The 15,441-nt window shown below is 39.8% G+C and overlaps 1 protein-coding gene across 3 annotated transcripts in view; it reads left to right on the top strand.

Moving 5' to 3' along the window:
• Positions 1-15,441, top strand: part of Znf800 (zinc finger protein 800) — a 216,269-nt gene that overhangs the window by 151,594 nt on the left and 49,234 nt on the right. Inside the window, exons 1-2 of one of the 3 annotated variants that reach the window (XM_050141654.1) lie at positions 2,482-2,499; positions 3,158-3,246. The exons of the other annotated variants lie outside the window; for them this stretch is intronic. The gene's annotated coding sequence lies outside the window, so the exon portion shown is untranslated. Of the gene's footprint in view, positions 1-2,481; positions 2,500-3,157; positions 3,247-15,441 lie in introns of those variants that run through there. 3 annotated transcript variants of the gene reach the window in all.

The raw sequence follows: 15,441 nt of genomic DNA on the forward strand, positions 1-15,441 counted from the left end.
GTATATGCTCTACTATGTTTATAGCAGCATTGTTTGTAATAGCCAGAACCTGGAAACAACCTAGATGCCCTTCAACTGAAGAATGGATGAAGAAAGTATGGAATATATACATATTAGAGTACTACTCAGCAGTAAAAAACATGGCTACATTTCTTTAGGAGAACAATAGTCTTTGTTCTCCCAGGTCCCTGGCCTATCTGCTCTCAGATTCTTAGCCACCTTAGCGGTGTTATTGATGGGTTCCACCTTAGTGGGTCTTAAATTCAGTCGGATAGTGGTACTCCCATAAGCCTTGGGCTCCTATTGCAATAGCAAAATTTCAAGGCAAGTCATCATTGTAAATTGGAGGGTTTGTAGCTGGGCTGGTGTTTACCTTTCTCCTTTAGTTGCATGCTGAGGACCTTGCCTTAGCATGAACACTAGGACAAAGGGGTGAAGGCTCTAGGTAGGCATGAGCTCGACTTCTTTGTGCTCAATGGGTTGTGTGGGTGTTGTTTTCAGGCCTTACTGTAAATCTGTGGAGAGCAACCAATAGCGCTGGCAATAGTCTGGATCTTTTGGGGTTTCCATGGGAACCCTTTGGCCTACAACTTGAGTAGATGTAACCCATTCCCAGCACTGGAAGCTTCATTTGGTGGTGAGAGATTTCCAGTTGGGGTTCTGGCCCATTATTTGGCAATGTCATTTAGATCACCTGCATACATGTGTATATTTTGGAAAGATTCTACTGTATTAGATTTCCATATAACCCCTCCAATGGCCCTTAGTTTTAGCTATCCCTTCTTGTGTTTCCTCCCTTGCCTCTCTGCCCCTCCTTACAGTTTGATTCTCTTGTTCCTACCCCAGTCCACCCATAACTTTCTATTTGATTTCTCCTTTCTAGGGAGCTCCATGCCTCCCCCATATTCTCTTACTCTATATTTAACCCCTGTGGCTATATGGATTATAACTCACTTATTAAAGACTTTAATAGCTAACACCTGCATATAAGCAAATATATACCATATTTGTCCTTTTAGGTCTGGGTTATCTCGTTCAGGATAATTTTTTTTCTAGTTCTATTTATTGTTCATAGCATGGATAATAAAAACCCACAGGCAGAAATTGGGGTTCAGCCTGAAAACCAGATGAACAAAGTCGAGCCACTAGAGACATCTTTCCTCTACCAAAGTCGGGCAAATTCCCTCTAGTGCTGGGATTAAAGGCATGTGACTCCCTAGGACTGGGATTAAAAGTGTAGGCTGCCAACACCTGGATTTGTTTCTGCATTGATCCTGTATAGCCCAGGGTGGCCTTGAACTCACAGAGATCCAGCTGACTCTGTCTCCCAAATCCAGGGATTAAAGGTGTATGTCACCATTGCCTGACCTCTAGGGGTTTTATCTTTGCCCCTGGTTTTCAGGCAAGATTTATTTATCAAAATACAAATAATATACCACTACACTAGACACTTGTTCTCCTCCTCCTCTTTTTTTTTTTCTTCAAGCCAAGGTTTCTCTGTGTAGCTCTGGTTGTCCTAGAACAACTCGCTTTGTAGACCAGGCTGGCCTCGAACTCATGGAGACCCACCTGCCTCTGCTTCCTGAGTGCTGGGACTAAAGGTGTGCACCACCATACCACCTTTTTTCAACAGACCAGTAATGCTCCACTTTTTAAATGTACCATTTTTCTTTATTATTCATCTATTGATGGGTATCTAGGCTGTTTCCTCTTTCTGGCTGTTATGAACAGAGCAGCAATGAACATGGTTAAGGCAAATGTCTTTGTGGTAGGACAAAGTGTTCTTTGGGCATAAACCAGAGTGGTATAGCTGAATCTTTAGGTAGGTTTTTTTCTTAGCTTCTTGTGGAACAGCCACATTGACTTCAGCAGTGACTGTATAGGTTGCACTCCTAACAGCAATGGATGAGAATTCCCTTACTCCAGAGCCTCTCAGAATGAGCTGTAATTTGTGTTATTGATCTTGGTTATCCTGACTAGTCTAAGATGAAATCATGGAGTAGTTTTGATTTGCATTTCCCGGATGACTATGGATATGAAACATTTCTTTAAGTACTTTTCATTCATTTGCATTTCCCCCTTTGAGAATTCTATTTAGATCTGTGCCTTATTTTTTTTTAAATTGGGTTGTCTGTTTTCTTAATATCTGTTTTTTTTTTTAGTTTTTTTTATATATTTTGGATATTAGCCCTCTATCAGATTGGTAGTAAAAAAAATCTTTTTTTCATTCTGAAGCCTACCATTTTGTTTGAACGATGGTGTTCTTTGCCATGCAGCTTTTCAGTTCCATGAGATGAGGGTCCACTTATTTCCTGTTTAAGTGTGCACACCTTGGTAGAATGTGATAAGAAACACTCACACAGCTAATACCTCTGTCCTATTTCTTCCTCTGAAGTTCTGTGTCCTACATTCCTCTCCTACCCTTTGCTTCAAGTTCTCCAAAGGATGAGAAATGCACTGTGTTTGGAGGACAGAGCATGTGCAGTCGCGGAGTACAAGGTACAGCATCATAGAGTGTGCACTGTGGTCCAGCTCGGTGGGGGTTTTCTTTATCAACTGATTTTCATAACCCTAAAATTAGCGGAGGTCACTGAACCTTGAGAAAAGTTCTCGCCTGCTTAGGATTGAAAACCGAAACCAAAACCAGAAATAAAACAAAACCTTGGAGATAGAACTCCCAAGTTTTACTGCCTCCAAAACAATCAGTATTTTAAACTAGTGCTTCTTGTCAGTATCTATCTTAAATACGTGTGTAGTTGCCAGTCAAGAGGGACTTTGAAGCCAGGCATAATTGTACTTGGGCGCCAAGGGAAGAGGATTGTGAGTTGAAGGCCAGTCTGGGATATATTGTGAGATCCTCTCCAAAAAAAAAAAAAAAAAAAAAAAAAAAAAAAAAATTGGGTAGTATCATTAGAGTTCCTTGGGCCGTAACTGTGTGTGTCGAATGGTGGAAGAATATTATATTAAAGTGATTGGTGGTTAGCAGGACCAAAGTGGTGATTATTTCAGTGGCCTAGAAATGAAGTTTTGGGTAAAAAAAAATGATGGTGCATATTTGGGCAGAGAATTTTATTTTTATAACTAAGAACTTTTTAGGTGAGATGTCGGGGGTTAGTAGGAGAGAGATCTTGTACCAGTAATTTTTGTTGCTTTACAGCTTTCAATGTTCCCTGGAGTCAGAACTCTGCCTTGCCGTGGCTGAGTGGATAGCAACGCTGTTATTAAACCATGGAAGGAGAAGAACAGGTCTGGTGAGAGGGTAAACTTAGTTTTGGTAGTGTTTATTTTGAGATGCCTGGGGAAGTTCACATCGACTTTTTCGTGGGTAGTTAGAAACACAGCTCACTGGCTCCAACGGCAAGTCTGAGTGGTAGCTAAAATTTTAGGAACCATCAGATTACAGGTAACTTGAAGTACAACCTCTAAACTTGGGATTTAATGCTAGCTCAGACATGGTGTTTCCTTATTTGTAAGTGGATACTATGTAACTCAGTATCTTTATGAGGATTCAGGGAGAAAAATATATTGTCTGAATTTAGTGATGAATTTGCTATAATTATGATTAGATTATAATAGAGGTACTAATGAAAAATTCCATTGTTAACAATTTTCAATTTTTTCAATTTTGTGAGTTTCTTACATGAATATAATGCATTTTGATCAAGTGTATTCTCTATTCTCTCCCCTTTGCCTCCTCTCAACTCCCGACCACGATTTCCCTACCAATTTGATGTATATATTTTCAGAATGCACTAAGTAGACTTAATGCTGCCAGTATGTATAGGGATGTACGGCCATCGGCTGGACCATGGGTAGCTTCTCAGGGGTCCCATCCTGGAAGAAAAGCTTCTCTCCCTTGTCCAGAAGCCATCAACCACCAATAGCTCTTCAGCTAGGACGTGGGACTTCATGAGCCCTATCCTCTGCTGGGGTTTTGGTTTGCCCAATCTTGTGCAGATCGTCACAACCATCCTAGTTCATCTGTGCCGCAGCCCAGCTGGGTCCAGAAAATACTGTTCTGCTGTCGTCATCTGTTCCTCTGTCCATTATGATTTTTGATTCTCCTTTTCTGTAATAATCTCTGAGCCTTGGGTAGAGACGGTATGATGTCCCATTTATGGCTACACATTCCACAGTATCTTATTCCCTGCATGTTGACCTGTCTGGGATTCCATGTCAACTGCTCTCCACTGCAAAAAGAAGCTTCTCTGATGAGGTTGAGAGGTACATGAATTTATGGATATAATAAACCTTAGAAGTTGGTTCAAGACTGTGTCCACTTAGCAGGATAAAAGCAGCAGGTTCTCCCTTTGGGAATGTAGCTCACCTAGTTACAGGTTCTTGTCCCCCACTGACAGCACCAGGAGTAACTACTGTTCTGTGGAGTGGGTCTTCAGTTCTATCTGAAAGCAGCTAGTTGTGCCCAGGGCATTCATGCCACTATTGCATCCGAGGGACTCTCTTGCCAGGGAAGTTGTTGCTTAGCGTTCACAGCTGACAAACATATAAGAGCGATGATTCCTTTCCTCCCCTGGTAACATGCACAACACCTTCTGCCACTGAGAGCTATGAGCAGAAATAAAGCTTCTAGGCCAGTACCAGCTTGATGTCTCCATGCTGTGTGACTCAAGTATGTGGCATCTTCAGCAACGTGGCCTTACTGTCAAATTCAAGTAACCAAGAGCAATGACCTATAATGCATGAGTTATAGACCTCTCAGACCAACAACTACAAAAGAAGTAACTCATTGCTGGCACTGACCTTTTAATTTGATAACTTACAGTATCTAGGAGGGTTATTATGCTCCTTGTTATAGTGTAATGCCATTTAAAGTCTTTTTTTTTAAAGATTTATTTATTTATTACTTATGTATTCATTCATTCATTCATTCATTCATTCATTCAGTCAGTCAGTCAAGTATCCTGCCTGTAGGCCAGAAGAGGGCACCAGATCTCACTATAGGTGGTTGTGAGCCACCATGTGGTTGCTGGGAATTGAACTCAGGACCTCTGGAAGAGCAGTCAGTGCTTTTAACCGCTGAGCCATTTCTCCAGCCCAAGTCTTTTTTGTTTTAAATTTATTTTTGTTTTACTGCATAGGTATTTTGCCTTCATGTATATATGTGAATGCAATGTCTGTGGAGGCTGGAAGAGAGTGCTGGATCCTTTGGAACTGGGGTTATCAACAGTTTTGAGCCACTATACAGATGCTGGGAACCAAAATTGGGTCCTCTGGAAGAGCATCCAGTGCTCTTAACCACTGAGCCATCTGTCCAGTCCCTGGTAGATTTTGTTAGAGTCTTTGAGACAGAGTCTCATGATGCCTAGGTTGGCTTCAAACTCACTATGTAGAAAATTCACCATGTGTTCATGCTCTCTCTTTTTTAAAAGAAGCATCTAAAAAAATTCTTTTCATATACGTATATGTTTCTATTTTAGGAATCCTCTACAGTAGTGGAATTCTATACGGTATGTCAAAGGTCTTTAGTGTTAGCCACCCTTTCTCATATTCCTTTCTTCACCCTGTGCTCCCATCCCCCACTCTACGTATTTCCTCTTGTGTTCTAACTCCCCTGCCTTAGACCATCCCAATGCTCCCTGTTTTCCTGAATCCTACGGGTACTCCAATTCAAACATATACATCTAAAGATTCAAAGCTGGTATACACATAAGACCAGAGAATTTATTTGTCCTTCTGGTCTGGGTTATTCCGCTAAGAATTTATATTTCTAGCTCTAAATTTACCAGCACACTTCACTTTTCTTAACATCTAAGCAACATTCCACTGTGTCAATGTGCCCACTGTTGTTATGCATTCCTAAGTTGATGGATACTGAGGCTGTTTTCATCTCCTGGCTACTGTGAATAGAGCAACAATGAACATGGACGAACTACTGTCTCCGTAGTAGGAAACAGAGTCCTTTGGGTATATGTGCAAGAGTGTTCGAGCGGAATCATTTGGTAGATTTTCTTGCTTTTTGAGGAACACCCACATTACGTTCTATAGTTGCAGCAACAATTTACACTCCCACCAACAGTGCATAGCACCCCTTTCCCTATCGATACAGCTTTGTTGTCATTTTCTTCTTTTAATTTTAGGTATCCCGACTGGGGTTAGATGAAATCTCAAAGTGTATTTATTTATTTATTTATTTATTTATTTATTTATTTATTTATTTATTCTTTCTATTGAAAATGGATTTTTTTCTCACATAAAATATCTTGCTTTTCCTTTCTTCTATATTCCCAGTTACTCCCCACATCTCCTTTCACCCTCTATGTCTCTCATTAGAAAACAAATAAGTTTCTAAGGGATAATAATAAAATAAAATGTAATAAGATAAAATAAAAACTGACATACTGCACTAGGACAAAAACAAAAAGAAGGAAAAAAATTCAAGAAAAGACCCAAGAAACAGATATATACGCAAAGGCCCACTCATACACGCTCAGAAATTCCATAAAAACACCAAACTGGAAGTCATAATATATACACAGAGGAAGAAGACAAGGCTGACCACTCTCTTCATATTTCTTCAGCATAGTTATTGAAGTTCAGGCTATAGCAATTAAACAAGAAAATGAGATCAAGGGGAGTCAAACTGGAAAGGAAGAGGTCAAATTTTTGTTATTTGCACATGATATGATAATATATATGTGACACCAAAACTCTACCATGGGACTTCTACAGCTGATAAGTACCTTCAGTAATGCGGCAGGACACAAAATCAACTCAAAAAAATCAGTAGCCCCCCTATATACAAATGATAAAGAAGCTGAAAAAGAAATCAAGGAAACATCACCTTTCACAATAGTGACAAATAACATAAAATATCTTGGGATAACACTAACCAAAGAAGTAAAAGACCTGTTTGGCAAGAACTTTAAGTCTTTGAAGAAAGGAATTGTAGAAGATACCAGAAAATGGAAATATCTCCTATTCTCTTGGATAGGTAGGATCCATATAATAAAAATGGCAATCCTACCAAAAGCAAACTATAGATCCATTGCAATCCACATCAAAATCCCAACATAATTCTTCACAGACCTTGAAAGAACAATACTCAACTTCATATAGAAAAAAAAAAACCCAGGATAGCCAAAACAATCCCATACAATAAAGGAGCTTCCTTCCAGAGGCATCATCATCCCTAACATCAAGCTCTATTTCAGAGCTACAGTAATGAAAACATTGGTATTGGTATAAAAACAGAGAGGTTGACCAATGGAATCAAATAGAAGACCCAGATATTAATCCACACACCAGTGAACACCTGATTTTTGACAAAGAAGCTAAAATTATACAATGGAATGTAGCAGCTTAAATGAAGTCAGACAGAAATTGTAATAATATATACAGCTTTAATTGGGAAATAGACTTACAGAACCAGAAGTTCCAGCGGAAAACAGGAAAGCAGAAGGGAAGGCAGGGAGCATGCCTGTAATCTTTATAAGTAAAAAATATCCTCGGGGGACCCCGCCCTACAAGCAAGGTGATTGGCTGGGTCCCTCTATAATGGAAATAAAAGCATCTTCAACAAATGGTGCTGGCATAACTGGACGTCAACATGTAGAAGAATAAAAATAGATCCATATTTATCCCCAATTCAAGTTTAAATGGATCAACATCCTCAATATAAATCCAATATAAATCCACACTGAACCTGACTGAAGAGAAAGTGGAAAATAGCCTTTAATGCATTGGCACAGGAGACCACTTCCTAACTATAACACCAGTAGCACAGACACTGAGAGCAACAATTAATAAATGGGACCTCCTGAAACTGAGAAGCATCTATAAAGCAAAGGACACAGTCAATAAGACAAAAAGGCAGCCTAATGAATAGCAAAAGATCTTCACCAAACCCCACATCAAACAGAGGACTGATCTCCAAAATATATAAAGAACTCAAGAAATTAGACATCAAAATTCCAAATAATTCAATTAAAAAATGGGGTACTGATCTAAACAGAGAATTCTCAACAGAAGAATCTCAAATGGCCAAAAGACACTTAAAGAAATGTTCAACATCCTTAGTGATCAGGGGAATGCAAATCAAAACAACTCTGAGATACCACCTTACGCCTGTCAGAATGACTAAGAATAAAACCAACAATGATGATTTATGCTGGAGAGGATATGGAGTAAGGGAAACACTCCTCTATTGCTGGTGGGAATGCAAACGTGTACAAACCACTCTGGAAATCAGTATTGTGGTTTCTTAGAAGATTGGGAATCAACCTGCCTCAGGAACCAGCAATACCACTCTTGGGCGTATACCCAAAGGGTGCTCAATCGCACTACAAGGACGTTTGTTCAGCTATGTTCATAGCAGCATTATTTGTAATAGCCAGAACCTGGAAATAACCTAGATGCCCCTCAGCTGAAGAATGGATAAAGAAAATGTAGCTCATTTATACATTAGAGTACTACTTAGCAGTAAAAAAAAATTACATCTTGAATTTTGCATGCAAATAGGTGAAACTAGAAAACACCATCCTGAGTGAGGTAACCCAGACCCAGAGAGATGAACATGGTATATACTCTTTCATAAGTGGATACTAGGTACAACAAAAGAATAATGAGCCTATTGTCTACGACCCTAGAGAAGCTAAGTAACAAGGAGAACCCTAAGAAAAACATATATAGATCCCCCTGGGAAGGGGAAATAGACAAGATCTCCTGACAAAATTGGGAGCATGGGAATGGGGAGAGAAGGGAGGACAGAAGGGGAGGAGGAGAGGAAAAGGGAAGGCAGGAGACCTCGAGGGAACATGATAGTCAAGATGGGAGGACAGAGATAAGAGCAAAAAAAGAGATATTTTGATTGAAAGAGTCAATATGGGGCTAGCAAGAAACCTGGAACTAGAGAAATTCCCTGGGATCCACAATGATGACCCCAGCTAAGACTCTAAGCAGTACTGGAGAGGGTGCTTGAACTGGCCTTGCTCTGTAGTCAGACTGAAGACTATATTAAATGTCACCATAGAACCTTGTCCAGAAATTGATGGAAACAGAGGCAGAGAAACAGGGGCTGAGCTCCCAAAGTCCAGTTCAAGAGTGGAAGGAGCGAGAATATGATCAAAGATGTTAAGAGGATGATGGGGACACCTGAGCTAATGGAAGCTGGACAGGAAGGAACCAGCACAGGACTAAACTAGACCCTGTGAATGTGGTTGACAGTTGTATGCCACCAGCATTTATCTTTACTGCTTGTACTGGCGTTTTGGAATCTATTCTCTTTTGATGGATACCTTGCTTAGCCTAGATATAGTAGGGACAGACTTAGTACTTTCTCAAGCAATGCACCTTACCCTCTCTGTGGAGTGGATGGGAGGAGGTGGAAGGACTGGGAGGAGGGGAGGGAGTGGGAACTGGGATTGGTATATAAAATGAAAAAAGATAGTTTGCTTTCTTTAAAAAAAAAATAAAATAAAAAACCCAGCTGTTCTATTGATGGTTTTCCTTTACATGTGACTTGGTCTTTAGCTCTTGTGGTTTGAATATCTTTTTGTTTTGTACACTTAATTCTTCAAGTATTTTACATGTGGAGTTTTTATTTGGTGTAAAATATACTTTTTGAATATTGACATGCATCTCTTTAGAACTCAGGAACTTCTCTTCTATGACTTTGTTGAAAATATTTTGTGCCTTTGACCTAATCTGGGTTTCTTCTCCATATATATATATATATATGTGTATATATATATATATATATATATATATAGTTAGTTAGTTAGTTAGTTAGTTTTAAAAGTAGTATCCCAGGGTTTCTGCATGTTCATTTTTTTAAAAAAAATTTTACATTTTCTTTGAATGAGTGATCCAGGTCCTCTACTTTTTCTTCTTTCTTCAAGTCCTGATATTCTGCTGACCACCTGGATCACTCTGATGGTGAATTTCTCCACTGAGCTTTTCATTTGACTTACTGATTTTTTCCAGTTTTTAGTTTGCACTTTATTTATATTTCATTTTCCTAGCTTTTGTGTCCACTTCAGCATCATACACTCTGAGTTCTCTGAATACATTTATAATTGCATTTTGAATCAGTGTCTTGTGAGACATGTAGTTTGCTTTGCTTAGGGACATTACTATGGAGTACTATTTATTTAAGAGCAGACATGATGCCTTAGTTATTCGCACTGTGTTTTGTGCTGAGACTTAGGCATCTGGAGTTAGGTCACTGGTTGTGGTTTTTGTCTGTTCTACCTTTGTTGGATTGATATTTTTCCTGTTATGACAACTTGTCAGGCAATGGGGTAGCTGAGTGGTGGTTGAGTTCAGTCTTGGGGCCACTCAAAGATGTGCAAATATGATATCAGAAGTGGTCCTTGCTCAGCTAGGGCCAGGTGGACTTGAGAGCACAAGAGCAAACCTTCTGAAGGTGTGGAAGATTTTTGTTGCCGATCCTCAGAAGTCTGTAGATGGTTCACAGTGTTTTACAGGTGGTCCTTAGGTGTCAGGGGCTAGGCTCCAAGTGGGAGTGAGTGGTATGACGTAGGGGAGGTATGCATGGGTGGAGTTGCAACAGAGGTGGGGGTGACTACCTGGGGTCCTCAGGTGACAGATAAGGACCACAGTGGTGTGAGAGTCATTACCTGGAGGATGTGCATTTAATCTTCTGTAAACTTTTTAAGTTGTCATAGAAACATGTTTCACTATGGCATATCATAAATATGTATTACTAAACTCTACCCTGGTTCATCCCTACTGCCCAGCTCATCCTCTTTCCCTCTTTTGTGTCACATATCCTATATTATCCTCTTATTTTGTAGTCCCCTTCCCTTCAGACTTCATTTTTATCCCCCCTCTCCCCATACCTATCCCTATGTGTGCATGTATTGATATCTGTATTCTACACATGAGAAAACATGCCAGCTGTTTCATGTAATGATCCCCAGTTCCAGTCTAGTCTGCAAGTGCCATTTCATTCTTTACAGCTAAAACATATTCCCATTGCAATATGTGCATTTTCTTCATCCGTCTCTTGGTGGACATCTAGGCTGATTCCATAACTTAGCCACAATGCACAGTATCACGAGAAACGTGATGAACAGACGTCTCTATAATATGCTGAGATTCCTTTGAATATATTTCTAGGAGTGGTATAGGTGGATCCCAAGATAGTTCAATATTTAGTTTTTGTGGAATTTCCATAGTGATTTTAATAGATGGTCCTGGGAAACTGGAATCCATGTATATAAGAATGAAGCTAAATTCATTTTTCTCACTATGTACAAAAGTAAATGAAAGAATAAGAAATCTAAAATTATCAAACTACTTGAGGAAATAATTACAATAGAATTGCATTAAAAAAGCTCTGTATAACAAAGAAAACAATGAACAGCGTGAAGACACAGCTGTGGAACTGAAGAAAAATCTTTTCCAGCTACACATCGGACAGGGACTAAAGTTTAGAATATACAAACAACAACCAGCCAACCAAACCCCAAAAGCCCAAACTCAAATAAGCCAGTTAATGAATTGACAAACAGAATGAATATACTTCTCAGAATACAAATAAGATGGCCAATCCATACATGAATGCTAAACATCCAGTCACCATGGAAATACAAATACAAACCACCAAGGTTTTCTCTCACCCATCAGAATGAGTATCATTAAAAATAAGAGCAAATGCCGTCGAGGATGTGGGAAACAGGAACCTTACACGTTGCTTGTGGGAATGTGCTGGAGGATGCTGGGCTTTTGACTAAAAGCTTGTGGTGGATATGATATTTTGTAACTCCTGAGGTCCTACAGCTCTCACTGGCCTGGCCTGGCCTGCTGCTACCGCATGAGGAAGTCCACGCTACTCACCTTGAGGATGAAAGGCTCCACTGAGGGGATTCCAGTCACCAGACAGCACTAACAGCCAGCTAGATGACACACTCGGTCAAGCCTCCAGATGAGGCTTGGTGACTCAGACAAGGCTAACCCAAATTACTGCTCTACAAATTGAGAGCATATACAATGGCTTGATGCGCCAGTGGCGGCTTGGTATGCAGTAATTACATGTGTGAATGTGCCTCAGCCTCTAATACTGAGGATAAGAGTAACTTTAAATCATAAAATATAAGTTGGGTCTTGGAAATGTTCAACATCCTTAGTCATCAGAGAAATGCAAATCAAAACAACTCTGAGATTCCATCTTACACCTGTAAGAATGGACAAGATCAAAAACACTGATGACAACTTATGCTGGAGAGGTTGTGGGGAAAAGGGAACACTCTGCACTGCTGGTGGGAATGCAAGCTGGTACAGCCCCTCTGGATGTCAGTGTGGCGATTTCTCAGGAAATTAGGAAACAATCTTCCTCAAGACTCAGAAATACCACTGTTGGGTATAGATCCAAAGGCTGTTCAATTGTGCCACAAGGACATGTGCTTAACTATGTTCATAGAAGCATTGTTTGTCATAGCCAGAACCTGGAAACAACCTAAATGCCCCTCGACTGAAGAATGGATAAGGAAAATGTACATTTACACAATGGAGTACTACACAGCAGAAAAAATAATGACATCTTGAATTTTGCAGGAAAATGGATGGAACTAGAAAACATTATTTTGAGTGAGGTAACCCAGACACAGAAAGACAATTATCACATGTACTCACTCATAGGTGGTTTTTAAACATAAAGCAAAGAAAGACACCCTACAAACCACAATCCTAGAGAACTCAGACAATAATGAGGACACTGACAGAGACTTACATAGGTCTAATCTACATGGGAAGTAGAAAAAGACAAGATCTCCTGAGTAAATTGGGAGCATGGGGACCTTGGGAGAGGCTTGAAGTGGGGAGGGGAGAGATAGAGAGGGGAACAGAGAAGTGTATAGCTCAATAAAAATCAATAAAAAATAGAAGTTGGGTTACTCTATAGGATGGATTTCTCGACTTTTAAGGAGTACCAGTTTGAGCCAGTGAGATTCTGTCTCAAAAAAAAATTGAGGCTGTAATAATTTATTGTCTAGACCATTCATCGCCGTGACCAAATATCTGAGATAGCAAACAGTAGGAGGTTTTCAGAGCTCTCAGTTCACACTTCCCGGCTTCATTGGCTCTGAGACTCCAAACATCACAGTAGCAAAATCACATGGCAGAATCGTTCATCTCATGGTAGGCAGGAAGGACAAACTGAGAAACGGACTTGAGACCAGATAGAACCTCCACTGTCATGCCCCCAAAGATCTCCCTCCAGACAGGTCTTGAATCCCCAAGTTTTGATGCCTCCCAAAACAGGGTCACCAACTTGAGAGAAAATGTTCAACATTTGGACCTGTGGGGTATAGTTCACATTCATACCTGGGATGGTTTGTGAACATGCTCTGTAAAGGTAGGGTGATAATTCTTGGTATCCAAAATTTAAGTTTTAGAGCGTCATGAAATTTCAGTGAAGTTCTTGTGAGTTAGCAGCTCCATTTGACTTCATATATGTACAAACTAGTTTTGTTTTATTGATACAGGGTCTCGAGTAGCTCAGGCTGGTATCAAATTGCTATGTGGACAAGAATAGCCTTGAACTCTTCTACCTTTGTCTCCTGGGATCACTATGTCACTGTGTTCACAGTATCTTTACATATCAGACCTTTTTTCCCAGCTGGCAGGTATCTGAAAGATGTTCTTCCACATACCATGTGATTGACCCCAAACAGCTATGATACAGTGAATCAGTACAAAACTAGAGGCTAAATTCTGAGTTCCTATGTCAAATTGTTTCAGATGTTGGCTCAACTGCCTGTCAGCTGCAAATTTTTCTGTTTCACTGTAGAATGGATGACAAGGGAAACGTCATTGGTTTGCTGATGGAATTAAAAGTCAGTACTTGAAATAAAACATTTTAAAAAGTAAACGCATCTTAGCTATCACTCCTGTCATTATAGTAGGGAGGAGCTTCCTAGGTCTGGAAAGCAGTTATTACTGGTCACTTGTTATTTTTGGGTTCTCTGTTTTCCCGGGTACAAAGTAAGGTTTACTAGGTATTTCCCATGGCTTATTTTCATCTTTAAAACTCTGTGTGACTTGGTGTTGAGTATCTGTTTTACTCACATCTCAATTTTGTCTGTACTTTCCAGATTTTTAAAAAATTTTTCCTTTAGCAATTCTGTGGCCCTTTTAGTAATGGCCAGTTACTTGTACCACTGCATGTACAGTCATCTGGACCTGGAGTTACAGTTGAGACACCATGTGGGTGCTGGGGACCAAACCCAGATCCTCTATAAGAGCAACAGGTGCTCTGTAGTACTGAGCCATCTCTCCAGCCTCCACAAAACACGTTTTAAAACTAATACCTGGCAAGCACTTAAATTCCCATACACAATACTTCCCTGGCTTATACAAGTTTAGTATTTATCTCTATACATGGGATAAATATAATCATGCAAAATTAGGAAAATGTCCTTTGAAACAAAAGTATTTTATTTCAAATTTTACCACACACTATCTCCAAGGTTGACAGTGTTGTCTTTCAGCATTTTCACTGCATTTTGAGTGGTATGTATATTTTTGTGCTTTATTGTTTTATTCCATTTCACATAATTATAGTCATTTAAGAGTGGAATTTTAACTATTTACGGAACACTGGAAGAAAAATTATAGTTTTCCTATTGACTGTTAACTCATTAAATCGTATATGCTTCATTCAGACAAAAGCATCTATAATTATAACATCTATTACATTCCAAAAATACATTTTGGTTAAAGTATGTTTCATACAGCTAATATTACAGAAGAAAATTTTTGTGCATATACGGATATACGGATTGTGTGTGAACAGGATAAAGGTCCATGTTGTATGTCTTCAATTGCTCTTGGGTCTCGTACTGAACCTGGACCTCATGGGTTTGGTCAGGCCAACTGGTCAGCAAGCCCCGGGATTCTATTGGCCTCCTTAGCATGGGACTGCAGGTGCACTGCCACCACGAACTTAGTATTTCCCCCCCACATCATTTTTTGACTCTTTGTGAATTTCACATCATGCACCCCGATCCCCCACATTTCCCAGTCCTTCCATATCCGTCCCCACCCTTGTATTTTTTTCTAACATGTGTTCTGAGATCAAACTCAGGTTTTCTTGCTTGCACTTTACTGACAATGTCATCTTCCCAGCCCAATACGGTCTTTAGTGGTTGCATAATACCGTCACATAGAAGTAGCATATCGACCTATAATCTGCATCGTTTCTTGACAGTGGGGCAGAAGACAAGATCGGAATATACACTATGTAGCTGCAGATCATTTTTCTATTCTATTCTGCTCCAACTGGCCAGGACCTACCTATGCTAGGTACCTGTCTATCAAACTCCATTTGTTTACAAACTTTGGTTGAGATTTTCAAAATGGATTTTGGAGATTTTCTTCACAAGCACAGATCTGAGTGTGGTGGCTACCCTGTAACCCGGGCTTTGAGAAGCAAAGTGCAAAGGCAGGAGACTCTTGAGG

This window comes from Alexandromys fortis, unplaced genomic scaffold (genome assembly GCF_014885135.2).
Source record: "Alexandromys fortis isolate MF-2015 unplaced genomic scaffold, M_Fortis_MF-2015_v1.1 scaffold_44, whole genome shotgun sequence".
Lineage (NCBI taxonomy): Eukaryota > Metazoa > Chordata > Mammalia > Rodentia > Cricetidae > Alexandromys > Alexandromys fortis.